The sequence below is a fragment of the Larus michahellis genome, chromosome 2, assembly GCF_964199755.1.
Source record: "Larus michahellis chromosome 2, bLarMic1.1, whole genome shotgun sequence".
NCBI lineage: Eukaryota > Metazoa > Chordata > Aves > Charadriiformes > Laridae > Larus > Larus michahellis.
The window spans coordinates 122,830,961-122,844,250 of NC_133897.1; the positions used below are offsets into that span (position 1 = coordinate 122,830,961).

The 13,290-nt window shown below is 38.5% G+C and overlaps 1 protein-coding gene across 6 annotated transcripts in view; it reads right to left on the minus strand.

Moving 5' to 3' along the window:
- NOL4 (nucleolar protein 4) overlaps positions 1 to 13,290 on the minus strand; it is a 196,610-nt gene that overhangs the window by 21,575 nt on the left and 161,745 nt on the right. The window lies entirely within an intron of this gene.

Consider the following 13,290-nt stretch of genomic DNA (forward strand, 5'->3'; position numbering starts at 1 on the left):
AGCTTTAGCCAGTTCATTATCCACTGCGATAGCAGAAGAGCAACATGAGCTTTCAGAGGTCACCAGTGCTGCTGGTTGAGCATGGACACATGGATGAGCTATTCCTACAGCTTAAATAACTATGACGCAAAGTCACTGGGGAAAAAGAAACCGGGTTCTTCTAAAGGACCATGTCTCTCTCAGTCCAAATGGAAAAGGATAGCATTTATCTTTTTCTGTCGTCCTTGAGATAAACTTACTGTTCTTTGGTGAAGTTCTCGTCAGTTGATTTTTGAATGTGCTTTCCCTGGTGTGTTTTTTTTCCATCAGGGACAAAGGAATGTTAAAAAGTGTAACTCAATATAGCAATCACATTTGAGATGGACTAATGACAGAGAGTGTTCTGCAAGTTAACTTACTTTATAGCTCCTGCTGTTCTTGCCTTAGGTTGCATTTATCACCCTTCATAAGCTATTTCATAAGTTATATTGGAAATGGTCATGCTCTTTATTTTTTGAGAAAATTTTAATGTATGAAAAAAATTTAGTTAGCTAATGGTTTCACTACTATTAATTGAAAGCTGTCTCAACATACAAGACAGGTGCAGAGTGCAAGACTGCACAGTGCACTGCAGTGTCTGCACAGCAATGACTTCTCCAGTGCAATTTTAAATAATGTGTCCAATGATGGCCAGCACCAGATTACAAACAGCTACAGGCATGTAAGAGGCAGAACTGGACCTGGTCTGAATACATGAATTGTGCCAATGCCTCTGAGTTTTGGCAAAACTCCCATGTGCTCACGCGTATTTCACAAAATACATATGACATTTCCCATGGTGAAAGGGGTTCAAATTCTGACAAAGGGACAAAGATGCCATGCAAAGAGCAGAAGAGTCTTCAGGGCTACCATTTTCTGCTTTGCAGAGGAACACCAGAGGAGAGGGGGCAGGTGGAACTTTTGCTCCTCCCCGTTGTACCAGCAGAGATTTGTTAGGGCCCAGGCCTCATACAGAATTTCTTCCTCTCAGGCAGAAAACAAAGGCAGATTTTAACTCTGACCTAAAGAACAGCACAGCATGGCCCTTGTCTTTGGCCTTATGATAAGTTACTGGTTTAGGCCTTGTTTCAGCAGTCAACCTTGAGAATCCTGACCTCCCCACCCATTCTCAGACAACATTTTCCTTCAGTCAGTTTCCCTTGGGAGACTGCATCACTGACTCCTTCAGCCTGCCACAGAGGATGGGACCAGAGAAAATATTAAAGGATCCTTTCCTTCCCGATGCCACCTTCCATAGGTCTCTCAGCCTAGGATAGCTCAAGGCACAGGACCACAGGAGCAGGCTTGCTAAGTCTGCTCCTAAGAGAGCTCAGTTGGAACGTGCCTGATCCCCAAAGTGAAGCACTGCATAGCAAACTCCAGGGCCTAGGATACCCCTGCTGAAATTAGATTAGCTGAAAATCTAAAGAAAATAACGGTAAAACATCCGTGAAAATGAAGTACAGGTTATGTTATGCTTATTCTTATGTTGCTGCATATCCCCTCTAGTCCTTTCAAAGCCAATTTCTCTGCAGTGGCCAGCATCTTAAAGAAGAACATGGCTACTGAGCGTTTTTGCTCCTTCCTCATTGACAGGCAGTAAAAATGGAGAAGTCTGAATATCTGACCTTTCTTCCAAAACTAAAACAACATAAACGGCAAGAAAACAATGTCATCTTTTCCCATCCCAAGAGCAGTTTTGCCTGCAGGTAATGGTGCTGAATGAATCAATGTATTGCTGAAACTGATTCATGATGACAAAGGCATAGCAGTACTTACTGCTGAACCAGAAGGATGCGAAGTGAGAGAAATTCCTCCTTCGTGGTGTATTCCTCTCATTCAGAACAAGCCTTGCTGTGCCTCAGGCAACTCCACTTTTATGACCACAATCAAGCATTTTTCTCTGCATTTTTCTTACTTATGTGTACCATCCTCAAGAAATTATCTCAGTGAGGCACTCCTATAGGGAGATATGTTTCTGTTCTTCCTTGCCAACACGCCGTTTTTTAGTGACTACGATGGGCAATGCTTTCAGCCGGGGTAGATCAGCATTACTCCATTCAGTGCAGGAGGACTGTGGCACCAGAGCACCAACAGAGAAAATTTTTAAACTCGTGAATCAAACGTTTAGGGAGCATGCAGGGGAAAGTGTGTGGGAGTACTGGAGCAATGCTTGTGCCAGCTTTGCAGATTTATTATTACAATATCATCACGGTCAACATAATTAAACCTCCCACTATAGGTCTCTTCGTCTACTGAATTACAACTGGTATCACTCCCACCACTGACAGCATGTTTTTTTGACACAAAACAGCTTTCCATACACCTGCTAGCTCTGGGGTTTGGAGATGCAACTACTGAAAAAGGCTTTATTGGAAAACTATGGGGTATGATTTGGACTTTTGAGTGCTTCTTCCTATTTTTTTCTGCCCCAAAATTTCTTTTAAGATTACATATAGTGGAGCGTGTGGCAGGGGGAATGGACCAAAGCACTTTATATCAGATTCTAAATGAAATTCTTTTTCATTTAGAAATGGAAGATGACAGCCTAGCCATGAAGCATTTGAGGTCAATGCTGAATTAACATCCTCAGTTTCAACTAATTAAAAATGTCTGTGTGTTCTGCTTTGAAAAAGAAAGAAATAAGCATGTCAGAGATTCCAGCATATTTCCATATTTACTGTACGGTGTCTCTTCCACAGGTAAATTCCAGTTATATATAGCTGTCTTTTAAAAAAACAGTTCTCTTGTCTGTTGGAGAGTGAGCAATTACTTTTTTGCATGCACTTAATGACTGGTTCTTGTTGTCACAGTAGGTTCTGATATTTTAAAGGTATTTCACCCCGTGTTTGATACATTTGATTGCTGATTATTTTATTTCAAATCTGCGTTAAAACTTGAACTGCATGTTTGTGAAAACCAAAATTCTTTCTATGACTTCAATGCAGGATGTCTGTTTTTGAACACTGCCTCGGGTACAACTTGACTTTTACAGTTTAAAAAAAAAAGGAAAAAAAAATAAAAATAAAAGGTATTTTACAAAATCCCTGACCTCCCCACCCTGTCTCAAACTATTAAGTAGAAAGAAAATGTTTTGCTACTGAAAAAGACCTGCTCTAAATTTTTGAAAGAACTTGGTGCACATCCTTTAACTTCAGTACTGTGAGGGTTCTGTATTTTAAAAGATTCAGTAGATAAGAAGTGATGCTTTGGGGTATGGCCTTTTGATTCCAAACTCATCAAACCGGAGTAGCATAAGCCATCAGAAAAAACAAAGAAATGAACTTTGATTGGCCTTTGGAGGATGCACTTTCTGATTTGCTTCATTAATGGAGACAGTAAAACTGAAGCTTAATATGAAATACCATGAGTAATAAGCACGAAATTTGTGCACTGCAGTACAAATCTGTTCCCCAAATATTCTCATTTCAGGGGAGGATTCTTCTGGCATGATGCCTGGGCTGCTGGCCACAGCCTGCTTGGCTGCTTTGCCCTGTGCCTAGCCTCTTTAGCAGCTGGTGCTGCTCCCAGGCAATGCTTTCAGCTCCTGCTCCCACAGCTTATTATATTTTTCATTTTTTTCTTAGAAAAATATGTTTCTAAATTTAGTTTAGGGACATCAAGCCAGTTGTTGAATCACAAACATGTTCCTGCTACCAAACATAAGCAGCCTGTGCATACATTTCTGCATATATTTTCTGCATTGAGAATTGCACCGTTCTAACCAAGGAATACATCCGAACCCATCGTGCAACTGATGCTTTGAATTTAGGAGTAATTTATGATTGTTTAAACTCTTCTAAATCTACTAATTCATTAACGAAAACCCAAAAACACCACTCCTGAGAAATAAGAGTTTGCACATGCATGCGGGCTTTGCATCGATTTCATTAAACTGGCCCAAACTCTGCATGATAACAGGGTTTTGCTCACCAGACACATTATACCCTGTTTGTGCTGTAGGCAGGAGGCTGTGTACAATGAAGTCATTAGCTAAACACAGGAAAGGCAAGACAAAATCATGCTTTTAAATACTTGTCCCTATGCTAGAAACATCTGACAGGCAAGAAAATGCTTCACATTTAATATCTTCTTGCCATGTGAATGGGAGGGATAAGTAAAAAGCTCTCTGTTCCTGGCTTTCAGCACGGGAGCAGGAAGAACAAAAGCCCTGACTCCAAAACCTCTATTTTTGGGCCTGAGGAGAGAACTTTTATATGTAGATTTCCACCAGCCTTTCCTCTTCTGCCTCCTTGACAGGAGATAGGTATCAAAGACACAGGGGAAAAGGCTGTTCCCATCCCTGTTCATTTTCATTCCACCTATGCTAGGACAGGGGATAAGATTGTTTAAAAGTTCCTGCCCAAGAAACAACCCAACACTCCATTTCTGAGCCTTCAGAACTGAACAGAAAACTTACATTGGCATCAATTTTATTTCACATTCAAGATCTTACTGCAGCTCAGGGTGTTTAAAGCGTTCTCTGAAATCAGCAGCTTGAAATTCAACCATATATGCTCAGCAAGAAGAGCCTGGAAAAATAAAGCATCTTCTAATTTAATGTTCTCTGTGTTGAGGTGAAAAATTAGCTGCTCACCTTAGGGCCTCACTGTAAATCCAAGGCATGAAATTATTTTTGCAATTGCATGCCTCGCACATTATTCCTTTCCAATACATGTAGCAAATTTAATGTAGGTTGGGCTGGAGCATGGCGAGAGGGGGGTTGCCCTGTGATACCTGGCAGCCCCTTCCAGCCGCATCTGCTAATAATAGAACCCTATCCAGCACTGCTGAAATCAGGAATTTTGCCTCTGACTTGAAAGGCAGCAGGATTTAAAATTACAATGCATACCACTTATTTTCTTCCCCTTGACAATATGGCCAGTGCATTCTGGGTAGGAAGCTAAGTTTCCCAATACTAGCACATAATTTGATCTCTTGACAATAATCCACATGCAGCTAAACGGTGCCTGCATAACATTTTGTGCCTCAGTGGTTAAAGCATATCATTTGGAACCACAAAAGCAAACCAAAGACCAACTCAGAAGTAAAATAATCATTAGGTGGGGAAATGATGGAAGTGAACAAGGCCTGAAATGCAAACTAGCATGTGGGTATCCAAGGACGTTACAGTCATCTTAGTGATCATTTCGAACACAGATAAAAAAGAACAAAGTACTGAAGTATGGAAATCACTCTGATCCCTATTAAATACCAAATCACAAAGAGATGTCTGAATACAAAAAGCTATTATTAATAAAGCTTCTGTAGTGTAAGCGGCATAGAGCTCTTTGCAAATTAAAGTGACTTTTGCCTCTTGTGGTTTTGGGGATTCCAATTTCTATTTGTTTGTGTTACGTTACGTGAACTATCTGCTTCCTTTTGCTCTTTTGTATTATTTAAGACTCCACAAGCCTCCCATTCTGGAGCAAAAATCACTTTGAGTTGGAATTTTTCATGTCTTATGTAAATATATGACAGAGAGAGGACATAGCTCCATCCCTTTGCACTTCTGCCACTTGCGGTCTGCATGGACAAAGTGCCTTTTCTTTCTCATCCTCTAGAGCAAATTAGGCTCCATGAGACTCAAGAGGATGGGAACTCATGATGCTTTCTCCTCCACCTCTAACAAGGATGTATAGTTGATGTGCTCTTCCTGCACACTGAATAGCTGCAGCAGGGACTCCATCTCCCTGAAATAAAACCACTTCTTTGTGCTCCCTGTGAATTCACAGCATTCTGCCACAGAAGCCCTGACTCAGCAGCGCACTCTCCAGCATCCACTGGGGGATATTTTTCGCTTAACTCCCTTTTCTGTAACTAATATTGTCCAAATCTGCTCTTGATTCAAAAACAGACAATATAAATAACAGAATAAAGAGGGCATTTAAGAACCCTGCAATTTGTTTCTTCCTTCCTCCTGGGAGCTGCAGTACCCATTGATCAGGAAAGAGAACAACAACATACATACAGGGACACAAATATATATCCTTCTTCCTTCTTTCCTGCTGACTGAAGGGTAATACAGGAAATAACTGCTCAGTGTCAAGATTTAGAAGCTGTGCATTAGTGGCATAGCTGAAACACAAATTCTCTGTCCTCAAATATGAAGGTTTTAAGGTCTCTTGGAGGCCCATGCCCTCACTGCAATTCAGATTTTTAATTAGTTTCTTCCAAAACAGTTTTACAATTACTTGTAATTTGTCCACCAGTAATTTTCTTCCTTCTTAACAGAGACACAAACTGCTCCTGGTCTGCAACAGCCAGACTTTTGGGTTTTCTTAATAAAACTGTGCTTGAAGAGTCTTTCTTTAGATCAACCCCCTTGTTACACGCAGAGAAACGGCACCACAAATTGCATGGATGCAGATCATTAACATCTCCTTACAAACCTCAATTTCTTTAAAAACGAACATTTAGGAATTAGATATAATTGGAAGGAAACACAGTAGTGGTGATTTCCAAGTGGCAGTACATGTGCACTTGTATTAATATTCAGATGTATTGCATTAGCACAGAACCTGTATCCAGTCTGCAACAGGCGCTCGTATCAAGCTGCTCTATTCCGGTTGCTGCTATGACAACTATCCAGAGGCAAATGTCAGGTCAGCTCCCAGCATATGTGTCTAGGCCATAATTGCTTTGTCAGAAACCTAATAGCCACCTACTCCTACTCCTCTAACAGCTAAAAGCGATATTGTTAAAATTATTAAATGTTGCAATATTCTTAACACCCTATTCATATGCTACTAAAGCACTGAAAACTTTAGATTTGCCTTCCTTTTATCCCCCAAACTAGAATGGGGGTGAAGAATGTATGTAAAGTGCCTATTTGCAAATTTATGTTCATTTATGTTTCAGTGTAAACCTGGGATCATTAAACTTTCTCTTCCTTGGGCGTTAGATATTATCTTTCACTCCACCACGATGATTACTGATATTTAATTTGCCTGGTTACAAATCACAGCATGGAAAAAAATTATAGCTGTCATCTTGATGAGAGGTTTCTTAAAAAATGCATTCAGTGTTTATCATAAAGAATTGCTTCATAGCATCATAGTGCATGACAGTCTGTGCACAGTGCGTAGACTTGCTCTTATCAATTTGAAAAGCTCAAATAATCAAAGATTTCTTTGAGTTTAGCTTTTATAATTAAATAAACTGGTAGCTTCCACAAGACTCAGAAATATAACCTGCACATTTTCCCTAATCTTATTTATTCTAATCTTACATCATACCTTTTAACCTAATGATTAAAAAAAAAAAATACATTTAACGTTTATATTGAGGGAACTTTTCTGAAATGCCTAGCAGAGAGTGAAATACTTGAAGCAGAGATAGTGATGAAGTAAGTAATACTCTCGCAACTGCAAAGTTGTCTTGCAGCCATTTCCAAACGTGATCTCATGTGAAGAATTAAAGTCAGTCTGCATATAACTGATTTGTTCAGTGAAAGGGAAATTGCCTCCCATGCACACATGGGGACATACACATATCCTAATAGCTTCGTTGTATTACCTCCAATTTGCCCTGTAGATAGAGATAAAGAATAGGTGAATTAAATCAAACTAAGCAAATTACAAATTATACAAGAAAAGTATTATTCTGATGGCTGTGCAGTGAAGGTATAAGGACAACACCTTTGTCAGGCTATACAGTTGTCCGACTGTTGTTATTTTCAGCTAGTCTCTGAAATGAAAAAAAATTGTACCCTTTAAATTCACATTAAAAAAAAAAAGGCAGAAAACCTTTTTCTTATCATGTTTATCCTATAAAATATGACTGACAAGCACTCTGTGAAGAGCCTACTAATGTAAAAAGGACCATTTCTGGCTGAGAAATGCCTTTCTTAGGATGGGAGATATGTAAGATAAATTTCATTTTCCTCTGAGCTTAAGCTCTCTTTGGGCTCAACTTGTCATTTGCTATGTAACTACAAAAGAATCAGACATTGCATGTCCAATTACTTGGGGCATAAGGATGAAAGAAGCGTACATAGCTCACTCCTTTGGCTACCCAAAACCTCTGCATGCTATGGTAGCCCTGCAATGACATTACCCACTGAGATGGAGGTCAAATTGCTAAAACATGGACTGAGTCCAGGAGACAACCCAGTCCACTGGCTTCGCAGTCATATGTGACCACTACTCTCCTATCTACGAATACAATAATGAATACTCAAAGGTCCAGATTCCTGAGTAGTACAAAAAACAACGTGGCGCCAATTAAGCTACATCAATTTTCTAAATGATCTGTCTAACTATACATGACATGTCCATACAAGGGTTCATACACTTCTACAGACATATTACTCTATGATTCAGTTCTTTTCCTGCTATCCCATATTCATCCTTCCTCCTGGCTCCCAGGTGCTGATATTTTGTCTTGATCGCCAAAAGCTTATTTCAATTAGAAGAGAAATGCTCATTTGTACATTTTGCAACATGACAGCATGCAAAAAGAATCAATTCTAAACAACAAAACAATGAAACAAAAAGCAGCTGTTGTAAAAAACATTTGTGTCCAAATAAGGCTGAAGGCAATTTTTTCCTAGTATCATTCTTATTTGCTTTTCCAAAGGAAGATTTCACCTTTTTATCTTCCTTAGTAAAAACGAAGGGGCAGGTCCTCTCGCATACTGATATATATAAATTTTCCCTTGAAGAATTTTCATTAGTCTTTTTGATTTCAGACAGGACAGTAACAAGACTAATCCACCTCCACTTTCTACAGAGTACCATAGCCCAGCGCTGCTCCAGGATGTTTCATGATGAGGTTTTATAAAACCTACACTGCACACTTTTCAGAAGAAGCAGCAACTGACAACGGTTAAGGTCTTAAAATGAAACTTCCATTTCTGTGACCACCCACAAGCAGAGCCACAGAGCCCTTGCAGTGGCAGCCCACAAAACAAGCATCCCAACCTCTGTTCACTGCCCAGGACAGTAACGACAGGATGACTTTTTCCAGATTTTTCAACTTATTTAACCATTCTTCTTTTGCCCAAGCAAGACAGAATTTGGTTTGTAAAGTGAAGGACACAACAAAAGAAGTCATCCTGTTTGCCATATGTAAAGAATGCACGTAAAAAGCTCTACTTAATTTATCTCATGACTCCCTTGTTGATAGTAGTCCAGAAACTCCACTTCAGTTCAACTCCTTCACACTGAATATTGCTAGATATATAATAAGGATCTTGAAGGATTATCCCAGGAGAGCATCCCAAGATACCACTCAGAAGCACAGGAAATCATAAGGATTTGGATAATGCCTCTTCTATCTCTGACTGAAGCAAGTCATAGAAGGTCAATCCAATTATTGTTTCTACATTTTTTATCAACCGCAATGAAAAAAATCCTCAAAATTCAAGACTGGAGTTACCCTTTTTCAGTATCCAGACCAAGCAGAGATGATTCGGAGAGCAACACAAAAGCTCTACATGGCCTCTGCACCCACTGCCTGATCTGGACTGCGAAAAGATCAATCCATTCCAGCCCAGCGTCACAAGCATTTCACTGTTTGGTAGTAGTAGCAGTAAACCTACACAATTTCAATATATGAATCTATAAAATTTGTGCAAGGGAATAAATTCTTTTAATACCAGGCAGAATTAAAAAGTGGAAGTGACAGAACTCCTCAGTCAGGTAATAGGTATCAAATATGTTACTTCTCGGCACTTAAGCTACCAGCTAACCAACAGAGCTCGATCTCAAGATAATGAAAACGCACTGAAGCTAAAGAGAGCACTTGAGTAACATCTAACACGGTCAGACAGCTAAAGCATTGTAGTCCAAGCTACCATGACCTAGTAAACACATTTATATTCCTTACAGAGAAGTCTCAGAAAGTGACAATGCTTTTACTGTTACGGTTTCAAAAACTACTGGAAGGTACTTGTTTGCTGACAGACAAGATTACATTGAGTTTCACATGATGAAATAAATTATTGCCACGAAAAAAAAAACATTTTGAAAATAAGCAATTTATACCAGTGAGACCCGTTTACATTAACTTATTTTTAAAATTCGGTTAAGGAATACAAAGATCATGTTAGTGGAATTTGAGGCACATAAGCAGAAAGGTGGCTTTGTCCTGCTTCAGACTTAACTTTAGTAGTCTTAACAATATCACTAGATCAGGGCTATATTAAGCACTGCAGCTATCAGAAATACTTCTAGAAAATAATTCATAAGATGCGGTAGTTGAATGCGTGCAAACACACACACAGAACTGGAGAGGTTTCTTCTCAAGAAATAACGAATCTCTGCACAGGATCATAAGTACATAAAGCCAACCCTCCCCGTTTAACACTTGTGAACGAAAAACCTTACAGTCATAACCACAGCCAATACTCTATCTGTTCAAAAGAAAAAATGAGCTCTGAGAAGTTTCCATAGTTTTGACTTTTAAGCTGTTTCTTTTTGCTGAGCAATAATTGAGACGGTTTTTCATCAAACCACTGTTAAAATTAACATTGTAAGCAAAAATGTATTCAGTTTGGAAATTCATATTATTTTACTGAAGTACGGACTTTCATTAGGGATGTACATGCAACATCCTCAGAAATTCCTGCTCAGGGACCATGTTGTACCAGGGAGAGGAGCCGAAGTGGAGAAGCGGAGGAAAGAGCATAAACAAGACAAGAAAAGGAGTGCAGGAAGCTGCACTGTCTTAGCTTCAGGATTGGGCATAACACCTATTGTGTTCTTAATACATTCACATTTTACGGGTAATATTCTGGAAAAGGTGGCGGTGGGGATGCAAATTACATCTCACTTTGAGGCAGATCACTCCTCTGGAGAATAAAAGACAAACCTACACTGTGCTGCATGCAAGAATAAAGCAGCTTTAATGCATCTAAATTCCTCTGAAGGGAAGAGCTGAATGAGTGCTCTTACCAGATCCTCTTAACAATCTATTTTCCAGGACTATCTAATGCTCGTCCTCCATTAGAAGATCTCTTGTTATCATTTATGAAGTGCTGATTTTCATTATCCGAATCTTATTTCCCCTTTCTTCCTCCCAAATTTCCACTGAAGGGTCCTCAAAGCCTGAGTCCACCCATTGGTATAATGCCCAATTCTGGAAATTTACGTTTAAAAAGAAAAAATAGAGACACGTTAACAAGAAAACAAGGCTCTTTTTTTTTTTTTTTTTAGGCCTATGGAACAGTAAAACCAACATGCTGAACTAAACTTTTTCAGCCTTATTCTATTTAAGAAAAAAATCCAATGAAAATATTTAATTTTGGATATATGTAAGAAAAGTGAAGGAAATTTAAAAGTAAGTAAAAGGAAAAAATAGGAAGAGGAGAAGCACAGAGCCCTTTTACCTATAAGGCACTTTCCCTGGATGTAAGCATACAGGTCGACTTTCTACCTCAGCATAAGAACTGAGCACAGTAGTGTGTGTTAAACACCCCACTTGGAAATATTCTGGAATGCTTTGCTCTCAGTCTACTTTGTTAATGTCACATACTTGGAATAAATAATTAAATTTCAATGGAACTGGGACTAGAACCAAGGTTTTCTACTTCTCAAATGACTTAACTATTCCTCCCTGCAGGGTAAATTTCTCACTGTAAGTTTTGTGAAGCTATCTAACACACATTCCAATAATTTTTTCCAGCCAAAACTATTCAGCAAATCTATCCTGGATTCATGAATAGTTTTGCAAGCACTACATCAACCCAGCTAATTTACTGCTTGCTGAATCAAATGGCTGGTGCTATTCGCAACTGTCTTCACAATGTTCCCAGACCTCACTGCCAAAAAGAGGGCAGAGCTGAAGGAAGCAGAACCCAACACTGGTTCTTCATAGGCAGCTTTGCTACTTTAACACCACAATTGCAATTAAGGTAATCAGTTTGCAGCCATTCTGCCTATAGATTTTTAATTCTGTAATGAAAAATAAAGAAATGCCTCGCCCCTCAATAATAACTGTTATTGGAGGCCTTCTGTGATAGTAATACCACAAATAAATGAAAAAAAATCCTATTAATACGCTTTTTGCGTTCTGTCTACAGTTTTAAATTGTTTTTGCTTCAACAGCTCTCTAGCTCCCTGGACAGTATTATGGGATTCTCATTTAAAACACCCAAAAACTCTGCCTCACCCTGGCTGGACCAGGGAATTGACCCACTCGTTTTGTGCACTTTCTTGGGCATTTACTTGTGAAAATAACTGATGTTTGCACAAGTCATTTCTAGTTCTCCTTGGGGTAAGCACATCGATTTTGTAGCTTTTTTTTTTTAAATTGTTACCGAAAAATCAGAGAACAAATGAGAGAATATAAAACCTGCACAATCTGCATGAGCACTGCTTCTAAACTGAGCCAAACTTAACATTACAGTGCCTTGACATCCCATGTGATTTGTAAATCTTAAGGCAAATGTACCACAATAAAGAAAATACTAGCAAAAAACATAACAGCAAAAAGAAATAGCAATATCCACTCTCAGATCCTAAACTATCAATGTATCAATAGTAGTAGGAATCCTTTATTATGTTAGGGCACGACCTGAAAGAACTCAATGGACTATTTACAGAAGGAAAATGTTGTTTTAAAAAATGTTCTTTTCCACGAAAAAAAGTTCATTTGCAATGACAGAGGCATATTTTGCAACAGCTGAGATATTACTAAAATTTGACTTTGTGATAATCACGAAGGGAAATAGAGCATAATAGTCTTTGCAACAAGAATGTTAGACATTCACTGTATTTGTGTAACTGGAGCAACTAAATAATCAAAGCCTGGAATGAGCTACCAGTTTGATTTTAAAAAATTGAAAGAAAACATGCAATTCTCAGCAAATTAAAAATAATAAAATCCTAACATGCACTATAATAGGTGAATAATCACGTATGAAAAAATAAAATAAATATTGATATGAGCTTTAAAAACTCACTGATAAGTTAATTGACAGCATTTTGCTATATATCATAATAACTTTTCTGTTTCAGGCAAATAGGTATTTTCAGAAACTTACACTATTTCGCCTTACATTTACAAATGCATACACATTTTGAAAGAGAATATGTGCACAGATAAACACACTGACTCATGGATACATGCACCATTTCTGTTATTTATGTAAATTATATATACCGTATGTTCTGTTCCCTTTAATTCCAGTATGCAAATTACACATTATGCCCTCAAAATCTACAACCGTTAAAAACCAAATATATAGCTTTACCCAGCTGGACATTATAAATATACTAGACACCCTCATACAGCTGATGTAAATATAGACAAAGACACGCGTGTGTA